Source organism: Amblyomma maculatum, chromosome 9 (assembly GCF_055883805.1).
Source record: "Amblyomma maculatum isolate TAMU_Amacu chromosome 9, ASM5588380v1, whole genome shotgun sequence".
Lineage (NCBI taxonomy): Eukaryota > Metazoa > Arthropoda > Arachnida > Ixodida > Ixodidae > Amblyomma > Amblyomma maculatum.
This window is the reverse complement of record NC_139352.1, coordinates 10887349-10902303: the sequence shown is the minus strand read 5'-3', so window position 1 is coordinate 10902303 and position 14955 is coordinate 10887349. Positions and strand designations below refer to the sequence as shown.

Sequence of the window (14955 nt, the reverse complement as noted above, 5' to 3'; positions counted from 1 at the left end):
AGTTGCTGCAGCATTCTTGACTTCTGACTATATATACACATTTACATATAAGTGCTTATGTTATGTATAAGACGTAATTTAGACGCATAGTACTTATTATTCATGGAACATATTGCAGACATTAAATTATTGCATGAATTTTCTAAACGTATTCAATGGATATAAAAGATGTTTGTTGTTGGTCAAAACAAGCTTGAACATACAAGTTTAGAGTTCCTGCTGTCCTATAATACAGCCACTTTTATCAGTCTACCTGATAAGACCCTCACTTCTTCCTATGGTGCTAAAGGCATGAGATGATTTGTGGTGGCCATAGCCAGATAAGCAAAGTTATCGCTACCTTAAATGCTGAAGCTTTTCATTTTCTGTGCTGTTTTGCTTTACGGCAAGGGTCTCAAATTTGGCTCGCCATGCGGCTTGCGTTCAGGAATTTGTTTAGCGCCACAGGTGAGGTGGGGGAAGGGCCCAAGCAGAAGTAGGAAATAAAGTAGAAAATAGAAATGAATTTAACAAAAAATAAAGCTCGAGAAAAATAATCTAAAGTCTCAGCAAGAAAGATGACCTGTCGAGATAAACCTTTAATTCCTTTCTTTAGTCAAGTTTTTCTATTGTATTCGGTGCTTCTACACATGGACCAAGAATAGCAAAGCACTGATGTAGGCACAGAATACCAGCTGGTGAGGCTTCAGTTTTTAGGCTGTAGATTATCAGGGGGCTAAAAGGAAGTAGCAAGCAGATTTCATTCAAAGCAATAGTTCAATTCCTCAGGTCCATGACAAGGGGTCGCTTGCAGACTATGTGCTTGAGATCCTTGCTTTGCAGGGTGCATTTTGCTCGTTCCTGCCCGATATTGCTGTATGTTACCCAAGCTGAAGAATGTTCATTAGTGTCACTAATCCTAAATATAATGGAAGCATTATGTAACCTTGACTCTGCGATGCAGCAATGCCCTTTTGTCAGCGAGGGGCAAACAAGTTTAAACCAACCACCCACAACAATGCAGCTCAAGTTGAGCAGATCAGTCAGAACAAGGGGTGGAATGGTATAAATTAAGTCACATCAAAGGAATCCTGCTTCAATGGCTTCACTTTATTTGGTGCTCTTACAACTTGTAAAGACTACGCTCCCTCTGTATCTGGGTTTCCATGGGTAACAAGCAGCTGAAAGAATAACTGACATGCCAGAAATAAGGGCAGTGCGAAGACTCAGTGATGATTTGCATATTTTGAATGCTGACAAATTGTCTTGCTAGAGCTGTTGCCTCATGAGCATCATGCACTCGTCTAAGGCTGCATTTTGGACTATTGAGGCAGTCATAATGCCACCCTAACCACAACATTGCATTGCATATTGCTGACCACCCAACTCAACACAGAGGTTTACAGCAAGAAGCAATTTACAGGAAACAATCAAAACCAAAATGTTTTTCAGATATGCATACGATCAATATAAAAAACTTAAAAAACTTCAGCAAATGCTAAAGAGAGCACTATGAGCCTCGATACACAAGAGAAGGTTTACGCTTAATGCTTTCTTATGTAAGCATTTAAAAACAAAAACAGATTAAAAAAAACAAAAAAAAAAAACAGAGTTGTTACATTTTTGTCCCGGATATTTTCCATTTTTATTCTCTCAGCACAGCGACATTATCCACCTGACTCATAAAAGAATATAAAAAGCACCAGACTAATTGCTTCAAGATTAGAGGAGGTTTCCTTTAGAAGGATAAGAGCTGGGGTGGCCCTTACCCCGTCCGTAACATGTCGATGGGAATCTCAAGAAGACATCGGACCAGTGTTCCACACCAGCTGCAGAAATAGATGCTCGCCACCTGCTGTGGACTTGTGCAGGGACAAGGACATCAAGAACAGATTCTGCGGGAAGTGGAACTAACCGCAACAAGGGAAGAGGACTTCTCCGAATGGCTCACCGACAACAATAAGAGCGGGAGCCTTCTCCAGTTCCTTACGGAAAATAATTTAAATGAGTTTTTATAATATGCCTCATGGCAAGCTTGTGTAATTAAAGAATAAAAAAAATTGCTTTGCTTGCTTGGCTTCGGTCATAACCGTATCAGCTGTCATGTACCTTATTTTCTATTATAAAGAGATGAAATGAGTGTCATACAGCATCAAATTTTGTTCTTTGAATGACAAATTTATTTCAAAGAAAAGGCATTCCAGAGAGTAATTCTCACTGTGCTCTAATTTTCTAATTAATCCTTCACAGTAATTTAATCACCCTCCTTAATTTATCAACTCTTCAAGATCACCTTTCCTGCAGTAGATGGATACTACAACACTTCTTTTATTTTATACTGCATTATTTACAAAAAAAACCACTTAAATGAGTGCAACAGGTTACAAACAGACGTTAGAGTTCGGATTGTGCAATGTTATCCCAACATATTGCACTCATGTAGCAAAAGAAACTGCTTGCTCTACAAAACAATATTCCTTTTTCAACTTCTTTGCACCTACAATTTTCAGCTGAAGTCCATTATGGAGCAAGACTGCAAAAAAATGATGCAACCCATCCTAGAGACAATATATGACAGGCACTGCACACTATATGGATGGCCCGCGTAGACCATGGTTGACATGTAATTGCACCTTTGTGCATGCACGCAATATGCAAGTGTTAGTGTATGGTTGACAACATTTTTAGCCTCAGGTAAGAATTATAATGGCTGCATTTGGGCTAGTTGTTTTACCATGTTGATCTTGAAAGCGCAAAGAATGACAAGGTTAGACAAAACTAAGAAGAACTGTGTGTCTCTTTCTATATTCGTTGTCTTTCCCTTGAGCTTTCACAAGATATACAGGCCTTCAAACAATACATAAAATCAATCAATAATGACTGGCTATATATAGTGAAGCAGTTTGTTTAGACTAGTCACAGTATGATTAGTCTAAAAACAAGATAGATAAAGGAAAAATGGAGATTTGAGCATATCTGGATTGATGCCGCCAGGGAGCACAAAAAGCACTCTAAAGAATCCAAGGGTTCTGAAAAACATAGTTTGAGAACTCCTGTATTAGGGAAACAGCAGCTCTTCGGAGCACATTCCAAGCACTAGAAAGCTCAATGGATTGGAACATTTATATGCCTCAGGCAGATGTGTCAGACACTTCTGCTGCCATTTTAACATAGCCTGTACTGTACACAGGATTATCTGTCAGTGTCGCTGAAATGAGAGCGGCCTAATCATGCAATTTTCAAGGTGGCATTAGTTTTCAAGGTGAATAACCCTACCTTCTGTCACAAATCCATGTTTATTGATAGTATCGTCAAAGACAAGTATTTCCTGGAGATTTTCATGCGACTGGAAATACCACTCCATGTACAAAACTGTTTAACTTGTCTGCTTGCACAAACAGTTTAAATTTCAGTGATCCGCCACGTCTATTAGATACACAAATGGCACCCTTTCTTACTGAACATTGTAGAGCAGACGACAAAAAAAAAAAAAAAAAAAAAACATTTCTGAATGACTGCAATAACAACCATTGCCACAATTGTACGTCACAAAAGCAGAAAAACTAATTAAGAATCAAACACCACTGTAAATGGTGCAGTCGGCCCCTAGATCACAATAAGATGTTTGGGCTAGCATGAAATGCAAATTAAAGGGACCATGAAAAGATATTTCCCTAGAATGAAAAATGTACATGAAAGGTCAGCAATCCATCTCCAGTCCCTGCAAAGCAAAACTTTTTAAGCTAGCTTCAATAACATGGAGGGTGTTGACAGTTAAAGATGACACTACCCCTTCTCCCGCTCAACTCAACACAAGCCAAAGCGAAAGAAGAAATTAACATGTTGCAACAGCACTTATCCCCCCCACCACGTCCCTCAATTGGGTGCACCCTGAATGTCCCAACAAAACATGCCCTAGTCCACGACCGGCTTTATTCTAGTCGGTTGCAAGTGCTATCATCATCACCAGGGCGAATTTTCGAAAAATGTTTGCAAATTACAGGACCCACAAAAAGTTCTCAAAATTGATCGAATACTCATGAAGATTATTTTCACAGATTTGTTGCGTTAAAATATGACCATAAATACTTTTTTCGTGTCCCTTTAAGGCAACCTAGACGTTAGGTTCCCAGCTTCAGCATGGTAGAAGTACAGTAGTAGAAGCTTCAGTCTGCAAGAAGAAAAAAAAAAGAAAGAAAACAGCCACCAAATAAAGTGCATGCACCTATAATTACATGTCCCTCAAGATGACCAAAATCAGCATCTCAATCCCTCTGCTGATGGATTTAAATGAACAAAGAAAAATGGGAACAAGTGCACATTGCCTTTTAAGAACTATGGGAAGCACGCCCAGACGGCCACTGACGTCCGACGGACAACCGAACTCGGCCGCAACTCGGCGGCCGATTTCGGACGTCCGCCGGAATTCCGGCGTACGTACGAAAGCGGATGGTCGAATCCGTTCGCCCAGCGGACAGCCGCCGTACGTCCGCCACTGGATTTGCTTTTACACAGCTATGATATAGTTTGTAGTCGTCGTGCTCGTCTGAACTGCGTATAAATCAGTAATGCCGTCAAGTCTGCATTATATGATGCCAGAGCGAATCGATGCGATAGAAAGCGTTTCCATTAAACAGTTCTTTTTTTTTTCCGCATGTTTCATCGTTGAATTCTTCCATCCAAAATTTTTGATTAAAAGTTAAATGACCATTAAACATGTTTCTATCATGATGCTTCGGTGAAATTTTAATCAGTGGCTGAATAGACGCAGCAAGCTCAGAAAGAACGAAACCGAACCTATCCTCAAAAAAATCTGAAATGAGCCAATCCAATCCACCTGACAAGTTGAAGTTTAGTCATGGAAGATGGCTTTACGTTTCCGTGTGCTGCATTTTCTGCGCAGTTACAAATACCTACGGCTGTAATGCACTGCTAGCATTGTTTTTGCTGTGGCTTGGTGCGGCTGGCACACTTTGTTCACCCGCTGATTCCAAAGTAAGTATTTCACCGAACTTTTGTTTCTTTAGTTGAACTTTTCGATGCACCGATAGTGGTGAGCTTTTGCGTAAGGAAACAGCTCTGTACAGCAGCCGAACGGTCGAGTGTTTTAGGCGAGACTGACAGGATGGCTCCGCGCCGACTAACTGAAGTGCAGCCTCAAGTCTGAGGGCCATCTTTTCGGCATTACTGGACGCTGCTCCAGTAAGCAGCGCAACTTCTCTGTCTCTGATAAAGGAGTGCCTGCCCGAGCTTTAAAGGAGTTAATTTGTTAACCGTGCGCAACGTGCTGAGTTGTAAAAACTATACGAGAAAACTTTTGCACTCCTCGAGCCTATCGTGCGACATGCCTACACTTGTGAAAACGTCGCGAGTTTTTTTTTGTTTTTGTTTTTTTAATGGACAGCCGCTGATCTTTCTCTCTCGAGCTTTACGGCAACTACAGTTTCTAGAAGGAACGGCTGTAGCTACTAAATAACTAATGGTTTAGTACTCTCCTTCAGCTTTGACAAACCAGGACAGCACCTTGCGCATGTTGGTTATGCATGTGGGACCGAACCGCGCAGAACAACCGGACAAGGAGATAAGAGAAAAAAAAAAAAAGTCAGCACTTGTCTTTTTCTTGACCCGTTGTTCTGCGCTGTTCTGGCACGAATTTGACATACCGCCGCCGCGATACAGTTGGGCTGTGAGCTCTGGTGCCTGCAACGCCTTCTTTTATGCAAAACAGGCGTACTGGGAGGCCATGCAAGCCGCGGGCTCAAAAAAAAAAAAAAAAAAAAGAGTTGAGCAAAAGTGAGATGAAAACAAAATTGTTGTTGCTTTGACCTTACAGATATTCAAAGGCTCCTCAGAACTTCACTGCATTATTGACTGCGAGATAATGCCAAAGCTGCACTAGAGCCATGCAGCACCTTATAGTGCATGATACTGAGCTTATGTGTCGCACTGAAAGCTCTTACCATGTTCTTAGATTATCATATTAAAGTAGCTTTAAACCCATGCTTGTTAATACAGTGATAGCCATAAATTGAATCTAGGGCATCATGCTCACATACAAGGCTTCTGATAACCGCTGGTCACATGATGTGGGCTATAGCAGAAACCTGTACGTGGTCATCTTACAAGCATTTGTGCAATTGATGCTTTTGATGTGTTGTAAAAGATTTTGTGTTCTGTTTCTGTATGGGAATGCTTTCCTTATTGAAGGCTAACATTTGGCTTGCTACAGCAAAACCTCTACCTAGTCATCCTAAAAACAGCACCGCAGTTGGTGCTTTTAATGTATTGTAAAAGTATTTGTGTTCTGCTTCTGTATGGCAATGCTTTTCTCGTTGAAGACTAGCATGAGGCTTCCAAAAATTTTTCAGATGCCATTTGCTGTAGCCGATTTCGTAGGCCAACAGGAAGCAGCACTTTGAACATGGAAAACTGTCATCCACGGGGGAAAAACAGCAACATCCCTTTGCATTCTCATTTCTTTGGTATGGCTAAAAGTGAGTATTGTATCATTATCTATATTATTAATATTGAATCATGATTGTCAGTGTTGAAGTTGTTTGAGCGTGATGATTTTAAATACACAGGACATCCCTTCGACATTAAGGTTTTAGCTTGTTTACATGTAGGATGTAGAACTGGTTTCAACAAACTTTATGCAGCAAATTCTTTTTACATTACATGTTACTTTTTGTCATTGGACACAGTCGTCCACTCTTAGCTTGAATGGGAATGTGTGGCATGCAGTTTGCAAAATAGCAATGCATCCGTCACAGCCATGCATCAAGGCTAAGTGGCTTGTGCGTAGAGGGACCAGCCGCTCCAGCTTCACGTCATCTGCCTCTTTGCTCCGGTGTGCAGACGTGCATTGAGGCAAAGTGGTTTATTTGTAGAGAAACCAGGAGCTTCTTTGTCACATCTGGCTGTTTGTTACGGTGTGCAGATGCGCATTGAGGCAAAATGGCTGATGTGTAGAGGGACCAGGAGCTGCTGCTTAACGTCCTTCGCCTCTTTACTACAGTGCACAGCCGTGCATTGATGCTAAGTGGCTTGTGCATGTAGGGCCCAGGAGCTGCAGCTTCACGTCTGCCTCTTCGCTCAGGTACGCAGGTGCGTATTGAGGCAAAATGGCTTATGCATAGAGGGACCAGGAGCAGCTGTGTGGCGTAGTGTGTATATTTGCTATGGTGCGTATCGAAGTACAATGGGGGGCTCATGTGTAAAGGTACCATGAGCTGCTGCGTCATGTCGTCTGCCTCTTTACTATGGTGCGCAGGCATGCATCAAGGCAAAGTGGCTTATGCATAGAAAGACCAGGAGCTGTTGCTTCACATCTGCTATGATGCGCAGCTGCGTATTGTGGGTGGTGGTGGAAAACATTGCCATCAGATACAAATACAGGAGGTTACTAGCTGACCCTGAGGGGGCCTGTAAGGGGTCCCTTGTTTGGGACCCCAGTGGTGGTAGAGGGACTAGAGGCTGGTACTTCACGCTGTCTGCCTCTTCGCTACGGTGTGCAGCTGCGATGGATGCAGTGGCATCTCAAAAAGTGGATGCCACGCACTCGCATGTTCAGCCTGAGTGGACGACTGTGTACCTGCTATAGCTTTGTTATTCATAGAATAAACCTAGGCCAAGTTGGATAAATTATAGCTCACCTTATATGTGGTCAGCAAAGAAAAGCCACTTCAGAAAATTTGATGCATTTACTGTCATAGGGTTCTTATTCGTATACATGCTACTGACAAGTCAGATTCTTCACCCTCAGAAATGCCAGAAAAATAACCAAGGGTGCGTCTGCAATAGTCTAGCTTGCTCTTTCTCTGCAGACTTGAGTCAGATGTGTGTTCCTGGGTGGGACAGGCGTGAATCTTTGATTTTAAGCTTGCAACAAGTATATTATTGTAGTTTAAAGGCAAAACGGTACTAATAATCGTAGCCCCCCGTGGCCTTTATCCCCTTTTAATAGTGTTGCTAGACACTGAATTACTAGTTTACTCTGCACTGTTTCTGTCTAGTTAATGTGCGGAGATGTACATATATTTATATGACTTGGAGTTGTCGACTTTGTACTTAGAAACATTGTAGTGTTATCTGATGTGTTGCTTTCATTTCTTTAATGATTTCTGTAAGGGATCGGTGGGTATGCTAGGCACCATTATTAGTCTGCTCTTTTTGGGTCACCTGTTCAATGCCCAGCTGCGGCCGTCTCCCACTTGCCCTCGGACAGGAGGCGGAGAGACGCGCACAGATAGGCAGCTACAGCAGCTACAGTGCTTAACGGAAACGTAGGCAGAGAGGGAAAGAAGTCCCCTCTTCCGAGGACTTTGCTGTCGCACTCGAAGACGCGGGGACAGGCAGTTTGTTCTCGTTGCTGTGTCATGTAGGGGGCTCATTTTTATTTAAGGAGCTTTACGAACAGTATACAACTAAGGGGTCCTTAGTACTAAGCGTACTAAGGGATCCTTAGTACGCTGACTGGACCCATCACCCGGAGGTAGCACAGCTTTGAAACGAGCACCTCTTTTGGAAGAACTGCTTATCGTTCAAAGAAAAAACACTGTCAGGTTGAAGGGTGGAAGGCCCTCTTCCTTGTTGGGGAGCCCATAAAAGTGACAATTATTCAGTGCAGGCGCGCTGAGTGGGGTCTCGTTGAGGATTCCAACCCTGGATGTTAACAATGGTGGGAGATAGTGGCGTTGAAAAAGGGCAAGTGTGTAACAGTGACGGTATGATGTGGGTTGGCTCTTCTGATGTGGTCCGCAATGGTGCTGACTTGGACGCCAATAATTGCAATAATTGCCCTGTAAAAGGAGCCGCCAAGGATGCAAGCTTTGGGCAATGGTTGCGCACGTGGGACACCGTTTTGATGGGTTCTAATTATTTATTTTCTTTTTTTTTTCCTAGGGGAGAGAGTTTGGCATGTGACCTAGTGAGCCAATCATTTCGAGGTCCATTCTCTAAATTCCGTTTGTTGTGAAACGAATTTGTTGTCCCTTTTGCATTGCTTGTATTAGGGAGAGGGTGAAGAACTTATGAAAGTGGAAAGACATGCCAAAATGTTTGTTAGCCAGTCATGTGTGAGTTCGTTGTCATCGGGGAGAAGAAATGTGGGCGTCCCGAAGTTAATGAAACGGCCCCGCGGCCTGGAGAACTCGTTCTGAGCTAGATTTTGATCTCTTTACTCTTCGGCATAGATCATGGTCATTGTTTCACCTGTTGTAAATACGTACATTCATGTATAAAATTTTCAGTTCATCTTCCTCTCCGTGTGCAAGTTGCTGTGGCCAGATGCAGTAAATTCACTATTTTCATTTCTATATAATGTGCCTTTCTGAAGATGGTGAGCTCTTTTGTTCAATCCTGTAAGAAAGCTGCAAAGCGCTCCCAAATCTTCCACAAAACTGTGTGATATCTTTAATACTAACTGCGGCTTGGTGTCACTCAAAACATGTAATTGAGGTAGATTTCTTACCCCCCCCCCCCCTCTTTTTGTTCATTCAAATGAGGATCAGCGGACACTAACTCTTGCTTTTGTAATGCCCTAGGCCCCGCCTTAAGGTAGTACTCTAATGTCGATGCCATTTTTATAGCTATGGCTGTCCAACAGCACTAATGTCTTTTATACACTTCTTTTACTAATCTCTTACCCAAGTGGTGGCTTATACTGCGGGGGCGAAAGTCTGGACAGTATGTCTGTAGATTTTGGACTAGAATCGCGATGTAAATGAATTGTGACCTTATTTCTCTTGCACACATGAAAGAACTAACGTTCAACTTTCACATCGACAAGTATGGTCCCTGGTCGATGTGAAAGTTATGTGCTTTGATTGCAGTTTGTGTAGTCCACACGCTTGTCCCCGATATTACATAGGGGCAAATTAGGCGCCTTTACAGGGGCAGTTTCTTTGGCGCCCACTACCTTCCCCATAAAAAAGCTACAGTGTTTCTTGTGAACAGCTGGCTGCATTTATAAATACCATTATTTTTTTTGTAATTTGTTGTGCGTAGTTGAGAAATCCATGACATACATCCATGCTGCATGCTGCCGGTAATACATCAGGAGCTTGTGGTTATCAGCTTTTTGTGTTTTGTGTAACTATAAGCCTTGCTATTGTAATGTCACATATAGCGCTGTGGGTAAACAAATAACTTTACTTTTAACTCTTGTAGAAGCATGAACACTGCGCAATCACTGCGGCGGGCTATGCTTCTACATTGGGCTTTAGCCACATGTCAAATGTCTATCTTTATTCTGCTGCAGCAGCTTGCATGTTATCAGATAAGTTAATTCGTCGCAGCTGCTCTAAGGAGACGCTTTCTAGACGCTTGTAGCCTAGATGTTGATGTCGATATACCCCCGACACGCCCAGGGAATGTCTTCAGTAGAGGGTACATGGAAACCAGCGAAATGTGCAGTTTACAGAACAAAAAGGTAACAATTTTAAATGATGTTATTATTGATCACTTCTTTTCAGAGCAGGAACAATGACTTTAGAAATCTGCCTGTTAAACCGCTCAAAATGCAGGTTTCTGCCGCCAATGCGTACCTGTGTAATACTGCAATGCTCTGGCTGTGCTTTATGTTCATATACAGCATCCTTTATGCTTAATTTCTCTGCATGTGCACTCCATGTCTTGGGCATTGCTGAGGGCGCATAGCAGCAAGCATAACATGCCATGTTTGTTCAGAGTGGCATGTTCAAAGAGACAACATAAAAACATTAAAATACTGAATGCCAGGTTCTGGTCAAACTACGTTTGTATCTTTTGTTATTCTGCATGGGTTTTGCTGCAGTTATATGACCTTTCTATATATTATGTGACAGTTCTGAATGGAGATGCATGCATACAGTGCCATCTGGAAAAAGCAATTGAGAGAAACTGGCAGTTGCCCTTGGAGATGTGTAATCAAAGTTCAGCACAGATAACTTGAATTTCATTTTCCCTTCTATTGCAGGAGGAGCCCAGCCTGCTCTTTCCATCTTAGGCCTGAAAGACTAGCAACAGCTGATCGAGCAAATGCACAGGATAGTAACTGCTCCTGGAATCCCGGCCTGCGGAGGCCGCCCACACAGAACTCGATCATCTCGCTAATTCCGAAATATTAGGTTTCAATAAATACCTTTTCCTCCACCACCTCCCCAAGGGAAGAGCTGTCACGGCCAAGGATAATTAAAAAAATTATTGAAGTAGATTCTTAATACTCCAGTTGGCCTGCATTTTACCATGCCATTCCTTAACATCGATATTTTTTTTAGTGTAGACTATTTATGCATGCAGTTTTTGCAATAAAGGCAAAAAAAATGCTTTTTTTACAACCTCGCATGCTGGTATGCCTATGCACTTAGCATGTTTTCAGGAATGGTGCATTTGTGTAAAGCTCAGCTAGCATATGTGCCTCTTTGATGGAAGTTTTAATTGCACACTACTGTTCAGTGCTTTGTGTGTGAAAGTAAAGCAGACAACAGGAAACTTGAACCTGTTGCATATTCTATTGTCTGCTTTACTCTCATGACAAAGGCATTGAGCACTAGTATGTGACTGAAATTTCCATGGCACATGCTTGCTGAGCTTTACACGAATGTTATTGGCAAGTTTTTACACTAATAGCGGGCCCTGCAAGCATGTTCCGGGAAACGTCCGAATGTCCGCCTCCGGCTGCCCGTCGGACGTCCGTGGGACGCGATCCGGATCCACGAACGTTAGTCCGACGGACGTCCGCTGTACGTATATCGAACATAACCGGACTTCCGTCGGATGTCCGAAGGTCCGAGAACGGACGTCCGTTGGTCGACCGTCGGACGTCTATGGCCGTCTGGGACAAGACCCCTGTGGCTGCTGCTACATATACTACTAGTGCAAAACACAAATGCTTTTGACCACTGCAGCATGTTCACTGTTAATTTCTAAAAGCCCCAACAAACAAACTAGCCTGCTTGCAATTGTTGCTCAAGTAGCATCTCAGCCACAAGTTGATCAATGTATTGCAATTGCCTAGCGTAGCCCAGGATTTACCCTGTCAAGCCAAGTGCATGGCATAGAGTTCGTGGGAGTTGTACCTGTTTATTCATCATGAAACCTCAAACCTCAAGACACAGCAACACAGCTTGACATTATTTTATACATTTCCATGACTATTACGGTGGCATGCCAATTAAATTCTGCTCGACCAAATCCACTAAATTCTGACAAATGTGCAGGCACACATGCCATCATTGAAATGGATGCGCTCTATATGTATTCCACAACAAAGAATCCTTCTTTGCTATCATATGAGAGCGACTTCCAAAATGACAGCTCAGTGATAACCACGCATGTGCATTCACATGCAATTTCAACCAATGAGAACAGCATTCGTCTTTCAGTAAACTCCTTCTTTGCTATCACATGAGAGCGACTTCCATAATGACAGCTCAGTGATAACCACGCATGTGCATTCACATGCAATTTCAACCAATTGCGGTGAAAGTCGAAGCGCTTAACTTTAAAAGAATATATAGCTCTTTGGACACATCAACGCTTACAATGTATTAAAGGGCAACTCCGGTGGTTTTTTCATCATTTTGTGTTTTTAATTGAATTACATTCCTCGGCACGTCCTGACTTCAGCACAAAAAAACCGTTTTTCAAAATTCCAATTGGAAGTATTTTAAAAAAAAAAAAGAAAAACAGCAAATCGAAACCGAAACTGCTTTCACGGCCAGAAAACGACGTCCCATTTGACGAAATGATGACGTCACACTCAGTATTAGAAAAACACTCGTACGTGCGTTGGATGGTGAAAATAAAGTATGGAAATCATGACGCACTGCATAAAATGTCTGAGGTAGTTCAATATAAGCCTCACAATTTCATAATCATGCGGGAAGGGGACATTAACGCCTGTATACTGTTTGTGACGTCAGAAACTCAGTGTTGCCCGCAGAAATACTCTCAATATATATATATATATATATATTTATTTATTCTTGCAGTCACGTGGTCCGTTACGTCATGCGGTCTAGTGCAGTCCACGGTGGTGCGGTCCATTGCATTGATGTACCGGCAGCCGGCAGTGTTTGCAGCGTAGTTTGATCTGTTCTTGTGATCCTTGTGACTGCGGTGTTTATGACGTGCAAATTTTAAGATTGTATCATTTGAGCAGAACACATTGTCCTACAAAACTGCAACAATGTCGGCTGAAGTGAGCGCCTATCGGGATCAGCACTTCAGGGGAAGCAGAGCGGAGCAGGAACGCTTACTTCGTACGAGCTCAACGCTCTACATCGGCAATATGTCGTTCTACACAACTGAAGAACAGATCTACGAACTCTTTTCGAAGTGCGGCGATGTCAAGAGGGCTATCATGGGTCTTGACCGTTTCCACAAGACACCGTGCGGATTTTGCTTTGTCGAGTACTACACTCGTGAGGACGCCCAGAACGCGATACGCTACATCAACGGTACCAAGTTGGACGACCGCATCATTCGTACTGACTGGGATGCCGGCTTTATTGAGGGACGTCAGTACGGCCGTGGTAAGACCGGTGGGCAGGTACGTGACGAGTACAGGACCGACTACGACAGCGGGCGCGGCGGTTACGGCAAGTTGGTGGCCCAACGCATGGCACCTCCTTCAGGGCCGTCTACCGGGCGGTGATGTTCAGCGGTGTTGTAGACCTACCAGTGGTGCCGTGGAGTTGTAAGAACTCTCATTTCTGGGCTTTCATCGTTGTCACGAAGAACATTTTCATTGGCTCGCTGTGCGTTGCGCACTTGACGAAAGTGCCTTGACTGCTCGCGTTGACTGGTGCCATCTTTCATTTTAAAAGTAAAGACATATTTCGACAGTTGACACCGCATTTGTCATGTATCGGCGGAAAAGCCGCCAGGACGCGTGATTGAGTCGGAACTGATAGCCTTGTTGTTAGCAGGTGGGTAAAGAGCGTACTAGTGGCGGTAAACGTAAGGCTTACCTAACAATTTATGGAAATCAACTGAGTTGATCGTTGCTAGACATGTCATCCATGCACCCAGATTGTACTTTTATTGCTCTGAAATAACCTTTTCACTTCCTACCACCATGTGCATTTAGCACAGGATGGTCTTATCTACATGCCATAAAACCCAACACACAATAGCTCTAGCAGTATATCTGTTCGTGCAGAGAAAAAAAAAAGCGAAAAGCATTTTTTTACTTGCATAGGTAAGAGCCTACTGTACTTCAGAAAGACGTTCGACACATGAACATCAACATGCCTGACAGCATACCAGTCTTGGGGTATTGCTGAATTATGATGGATTACCACAGGTTTCGTTTAGTTTATGGAGTTCAATGCGGCAGTGCGGCTCAGGCTATTTGGTATGCGGAAATTTCGGCCACCTGGAGTTCTTGTGCACTGACATCGCACAACACACGGACGCCTTGCTTTTCATCTGTATCGAAAAGCAGTCGCCGTAGCCAGGATTCGATCCTGCATCCTTGGGCACAGCAGTCGAGCGCCCTAACCTATACCAGTGGTCTAGTGCTTGTGCTTTGCTTGCATTCCTTTACAATAAATTCGCGGTCAGTATTCTTGTTCATTCAATTGGGAATATGTGCAGTGCTGACAAAGCTAGGCTGCTGAGAGCATCAAGTTTCTAAAAAGCTATACTAAGAGACTTTATGGCTGAGAGGAATGCGTTACATGGGCCAAACACGCATGAAAATATGCATTCACTTCAAGAACCTACATCTTGCTAAAAAAGAGAGATATACATAAAGCAAATCCTTTCAGTATAAAATTGTTTAAACCAGTTTCGATATCACTATGTTAACTTCAGGCTGTAATATGTTCTGCTGCAAATAATTCCATTCACTGATTGAGTGCAGAAAGAAAACCCTTTGAAATTCCCCATGGTAACTCGGCAACCTCAACATTCGTGTGCCTGCCGTGCCCAAGATAGGCTCAAATCACAGCCAATTTGGCTGCATTTCGATAGAGGCGAACTGCAAAA

At 42.9% G+C, this 14955-nt stretch overlaps 1 long non-coding RNA gene and 1 pseudogene across 1 annotated transcript; both read left to right on the top strand.

The window, feature by feature from the left end:
* The first annotated feature begins 4818 nt into the window (after positions 1-4818).
* Positions 4819-11112, top strand: LOC146178274 (uncharacterized). The gene is made up of 3 exons (XR_014700580.1): positions 4819-4974; positions 6348-6473; positions 10937-11112. It is a non-coding gene; the product is annotated as an uncharacterized LOC146178274 (long non-coding RNA).
* Positions 11113-12981: 1869 nt separating this feature from the next.
* Positions 12982-13813, top strand: LOC146178273 (nuclear cap-binding protein subunit 2 pseudogene; annotated as a pseudogene).
* The last annotated feature ends 1142 nt before the right edge of the window (positions 13814-14955 follow it).